Raw genomic sequence first — 6378 nt, 5'->3', positions numbered from 1 at the left:
CCATAAACAGCAGCGTACTGTACAGTAATTGTGAGGTTGAGATGAACGACGCACCTGCCGCGATTGTGAACAGAGCAGCAGCAGCTCAGCGCTGTCGGGGGAGCCTGCGATATCCTCGCCTCCATATTATTAGCCTACCCTCTCCATCAGAGCTATTCTCATGTACCCAGCAGTCTTAATGTAACTGTTGGGGGGAGGAATAGACCATAGGAAATGATCCGCTGAACATATAGGGAATATAAAGTACTTGAAAGAACATAAAGAAATTATTTTCATATTCACACACACATTCACAGTGGTGGGTCCGCAGCGGGGTCCCGCAGGTGCTTGATAAACGGAAGGTTCCTGGTTCGGTACCCGGCTCACCCCTGGGTTAGTGTCAAAGTGTCATTAAGCAAGACACTGAATTGCCCTAACCAAGGACGCAGAGACCATTTATATATATAATATAAATGCTAAATATATAATATAAATGGATATCCCTCCCCCAATGGAACTGAGTATGTCCAAGCCCCCAGCCCCCCCCTGCTAACTGCTCCCGATTAGCAGGTCGGTGCCTTGCATGTGGTGACACACCATCAGTGTGATTGTGTGCATGAATGGGTGAATGTAATGCACATTGTAAAGCGCTTTGGATAAAGCCACAATATAGATGCACCATTTACCATTTACGCAACACACACACACACACACACACACACACACACACACACACACACACACACACACACACACACACACACACACACACACACACACACACACACACACACACACGCACACACACACACACACTGTACAGTACACACACGCATACATTTTAGCAATGTTTCTTTTTTACTGTTTCACCTTTTGGAAAAATTACATTATTTATTGATTTCTATGTACAGTCGTTTTTGTAAACAAAATGACTGAAATTAACTAACTAACTTGCTAATCATCATCAACATTTTGTAGGTGAGAGATGTGATTTTGTCTCATCTTATGTACAATAACACACCCACTTGTGAGATAATTTTTGTGTTGCAACAGGGTGATTACTATGTATATTTATTCTGTACGTAATGGGCTTAGGTGATTTGAAAATTAATGTCATAACACTCTTCAGCTCCTGTCATGATGATCAGTATTTAATTTGCAACAGTCATATGCTACCTCTAATTATGTTTCCCTCTCTCATCTCTGCTCACAAACCTGCTTTAAAAGCTCAGTTCGGTTTCCAACTGAACTCCCAGTTTCATTTTGTAATAGGTAAAGATGGACATTTACGCCACCCATAGGTGAACATGCATTGAAAGAAGATCCTCAGATGTCATGGTAACCTGAACCTTCTTCCACATACTGTAGCTGCTCAGATGTGGTTAAAAGCATAATTTTTTCCTTTTGTCTTCAGTTGTTTATTGTACATCCTGGCGTAGGCCTTGGAAAGAGGATGAATAGAAATACAGCAACAGCCATCAATGGACGTTAACCACTTTCAACCTGACATCCCTATTTTTTGGGGCATGTTAGGTGATTTCCTAATACAATTGGCTTAAAAGCTTTTTCTTACCTTTATTTGAAAGCCTGTATCCTCCCGTTTCAGAACTGCGGTGGGGGTCCGCCAAAATGGACAACATCGCTCGTTATGAATTTGCACTCCTAAACCACTCTTATGGGTTAGAGTGGTTAACAACTTCAAATAAAGGTAAGAAAAAGCCTGGGGCGAAATTCTCCTTTAAGGGAGGACCGGTGCGCGGGCGGACCTCTGATGTCACGTTCATGTCACCATGACTCAGCCGGCATCAGGCTCGAACTCTAGATGTGAGGCCGCGTAGGCCTCACAATTTTTTTTCTTCGAATATCGCAGATCTGTCTTCTCACTTGTGTCAGCTTGTAGATCGGCTATTTTTGCCACTTGACACCGTTGTACGACATCCTACATTAAAGGCTAATGGGAGGACCGGCCAGCCGGCGGACCGCGTAGTCACGCTCATGTCAATATGACTCGACCATAACCATATAAGGCGTTCCCATTGTAGCCACGCCCAAATATGGAGTGTGTTGTCTAACATCAATGTGTCCTCATGGCATAAAGTGCAATACAAATCAGTCAGCTCCATATATATATGGAGCTCAGCGACAGATGTGAGGACCTTGAAACAGCCCGAAGTCTAGTAACTTAAAGGGTTAACTCCTCTCACAGAGCTACATCAAGCCAGACAATACAGACTGCAGCTCTGCTTTCTCGCAGTGGACAATACACTCGTCTCTCTTCTGTGGAGACCACACACTGATACCGTTTTCATTTCAAACGGTACAGTGTCTTCAGATGTTGTATTTTAACTGCCCTGATACGTGAAGAAAGAGAGAGAGAGAGCATGAGAGGACTAAATTCAAGGAATTGCATTACTACTGCTCTGAGATTTAGGGGACAGATAAGGTTAAGCTTTCATATTCTTTGTCTCCAGTACACCTCGACAGCGGCAGCAATAGCGACACTGTCTCTCCTGTCTAATGAATAATGCACATGAAGACATTCCTGAGTTATCCAAGACCAAGCTGCTCTCATCCCTGTTTGAGTGCATTGATTTCCTGGCTCACGCCAGCATCTGCAGAGGCTCAAAGGCTGCTTGTACTGTATCTATGGGGTTAGGTGGATCTTAAAACAACAACATTAAAGGAAATGCACCAACCCAGGAGTGCACTTGTGGGCTTGCTTTTAGTCTACTAACTAGCATTGACATGAAAAGCTGGGAAGTGCACTTCATCATGATTTGCGTATAATAATAATAATTGTAATGTTAAATAAGTAACCCTTTTCGACTTTGTTGTGGTGTTCTTCAAAACACCAGGTGAGAGCAGTGTAACTGACTGACATTTGCCCCAGGCGGGGCTTTATTTATTTCAATTGACAGAGAAGGTTGCACCGTACCCTACACTACAGTATGTAATTAACTCCCTGCACAGAGAGAGAGAGTCCTTTCTATTGAAGATGCAGACAAATAGGCCAAAACAAGCCTCTATTATACACTTGAAACCAATTCACATTTATCACAATCAGTAACATCACTCACCCAAGAGAATTAATTATATGCAACATCTATTTTAATCATAGACCCGTCATATTACTGACTTTAGAGAGTGCAGCTGTGGTTTATTAATTTGCCAGTTATCAGCACCTTGTAAAATGAGAAACAGCATTTTATTTACTCATACATGAATTCCAAACAAATGTTAAATTACCAGACTTATCCCCTGGGGGATACATTTTTTACTTTGAACCATTATTTTTCAGTGGCTGTCACTTGCGGTAATAGCTTAAACTTAATTCTTATACTTTTGTTTATCTTCAAAGTTTTGCTGTTGCAACAAACACAGGAGGAGCTAAAGACCTTTTTGTATTTGCCTTAAAATACAGACCAAGTTGTACATTTTGTCAATGCACAGAAACTAAGAAAGAGACTGTGTGTGTGTGTGTGTGTGTGTGTGTGTGTGTGTGTGTGTGTGTGTGTGTGTGTGTGTGTGTGTGTGTGTGTGTGTGTGTGTGTGTGTGTGTGTGTGTGTGTGTGTGTGTGTGTGTGTGTGTACAGTATACACACACACACACACGCACACATGCAGTATACGCGCTCGTATGTATACTGTATACGGTATATAATTATGGTTTGTTGTTTCAAAATTCAAGGTCTTCCAACAAGCTGTCACCATCTGTCCCATATTTAACAATTTCAGATTAAATCAATATTAAACCTGCAATGACCAAAGGGGACTTCACTCCCATTCAAATAAACCAATCCAATTTGATAAGGAGCCAGGCTATTTGGATAAGCGTCGTGAGCAAATCAGCAAAGATACTCTCTTGGAGATTGTCTATTTTCTCGTCATCCTTGATTGCTTTAAGGACTATAGTACATTGGAGAGTAAGTTTAGGATGGAGTTTCATCATTGCTGAGGACAAGTCACTTGAGAGGAGCTTGCTGAATACTCAAATAACTGAAAAAGCAACGGTCTTACAAGTGCAAAGTATATGCTATCATCTCAGTTCTCATGTCAAACTGTAAGTATCAGGAAAATGATGAGTGGCCTCCAGCCATGCCCCCTATAATCCACCTCAAAAGAACATTTTTCACTGTGTTCTGAAATATATAGAGAGATCGATACTTAATCTGCACCAAATATTGGCCAACGCAAAAAAAAGAAGAAGAAATCCAGAGATACTAAATGCTGGACAGTTGCAGGGGTTCTTTGCTGTCAATGGATGACTAAGCATTTGGAAAGGACTAGAAATAAACTGTGGCTGGAGAGGCATCACACTTGCATAAAATGTCATTTCGAATGACACGCCTAGTATACTTCCTGCTGGGCATGTTGTTGCCAGTGACCTTAGCATAAGAATAATAAGTTCTCTTGACAGTTACAGGGGGCTCTTCGCTGTCAATTGATGACTAAGCATTTACAGAGGATTGGAGGTAAAGTTTGTTCCTGGAAAAACATCGCTATTGCAGACAGTATAATTTGTAACACCATACCTGGTGCAGTATGTTTTCTCCTGCGGATATTGTTGAAGGTGACCTTAGCATAAGACAGAACAATAAGTTTGCATGACATAGCTGGCAACCGTGGCTATGCTCAAGATGGTAATTCATGCCTACACTGTGCAGCGACTTATTTGCGTAAAAATAATTGTTATTCGTGTGTGTGTGCGTGCATGCGTGTACATGTAAGTCCATAGTGTATGTGTAGGCGTGTGAGTGTCCACAGTCTGAGGGATATGTCTTGTGCTTGTTCTAATAGGCTTCGCTCCAGTGAGTGCAAGCTTACAGGTGTATTGCCTCCTATCACTAGACACACATATACGCCCTATACAATATAAATGCACTCACACACAAGCCTGCACACCCAGAGACACATTCAATTTCAGGAGTCGGTTCACCTTTCTGCTTTGCATGCGACTTAGTTTGTCCCAGTCTCTGTGGGGAATTTTTCACCTTACTAATCAGTATATGTTTTTGAACATGACACCGCTGTGGGGTACTATCTGGAAAAAATGCTAACACATTTTTGGCCATTTCACAGCAGCAAATCCACTTAAATTATTTCCAGAGTTTAGCTGTATTCCCTATTGTTGAGGGAAAATAATACGCAAATACAAACATTCATGTATTCTGTTGCGGAAATCAAATAACTCTGACAATGATTGATCATCCTTATATATAGCCTAGCATTTGATTCACAATGTCAACATGGCAACCTGTTTTCTCTATGACCAAGAAGAGATGCATGGAGATCTGTAATCCTTTGAGTATTCCCCTACAAAGATTTGACATTTCAGCAACACTTGAAAGCTTGGCTGACCAACATGGACACCTGGCTATCCACCTGTCGCCAACTTCTGTTTCCCAAACATAGGGTCGGAACCCATTTTGTGTCACCAACCAGTTTTAATTGGTCGTGAGTAAATATCCCGTTTTTCCCCCCAATACTTTTTGTTGCATATTTTTATTCTTGGAAGTTGGGGTCACTGGGAGATTTCTCTTTTGGGTCTCGAGCTGAAAAAGTTTGGATCCTCAAAATAGAGCAAAAATAGTATACGGTCTATGTACATTTTTACATACAATACAATTTAACATACTGTAATAAAGAAGACTCTTTGTGTCCTTTCTGGGGGAAAGTATTTTTGAAATATAGAGAATCCAGTCAGTAAAAGTGATTATTTCTCATCCAAATATTTCACATGCCTAAGTATGTCCTGTCAAAATGTTTTTATAATTTATGCAAAAAATCGCAGGTAATTCTTTATGAAATGGCGGATGTTGCATTTCACAACTAAACTCTTCAGATGACTGCTGGGGCATAGAGATAATATACACTTCAAGGCCTCCATCTCTACCCCATACATCTGTTCTTCATCAAATGGGTCGCACAAAGGATCTTCATATACTAATACTGTACCGTATAAAATGGCACAATACTGCAATCACTTGGAGCCGTGACATCATCTTACCACTATAATTGACAAAAGCTCTGAAAGTTCGTCCAGGATTCGCAAGCACAGTATCACTCCACGTGTCTCCAAGACCCGCCACAGACTGTTGATCAGAGCTATGGCTATGATTTAGGCATCTTACCCCACCTCGATCAGTGATCAGACTCTCGGCTTGATTGATTCTCTGATTTGCCTACCAGACCCTCAGCCTGATCTGGCAGGTTGCCATAGCAACCAGATACAGGAAGTCTGACCTCTTTATCACATGACCGAGGTTGGGAGGTTGGGAGGTTGGGACTAGAGGTTGGGGCCGCAAAGCAAAGCGGGGAGGGAGGAGAGGAGAGGCCAGAGGGGCCGGACTTCGCATGACGTGTGTACAGAGTGACTAGGCCAGCAAAGGTCGCCGTCCT

Source organism: Gymnoscopelus braueri, assembly GCF_963280865.1.
Source record: "Gymnoscopelus braueri genome assembly, chromosome: 12".
NCBI classification, from domain to species: domain Eukaryota; kingdom Metazoa; phylum Chordata; class Actinopteri; order Myctophiformes; family Myctophidae; genus Gymnoscopelus; species Gymnoscopelus braueri.
This window is presented reverse-complemented; position numbering follows the sequence as displayed.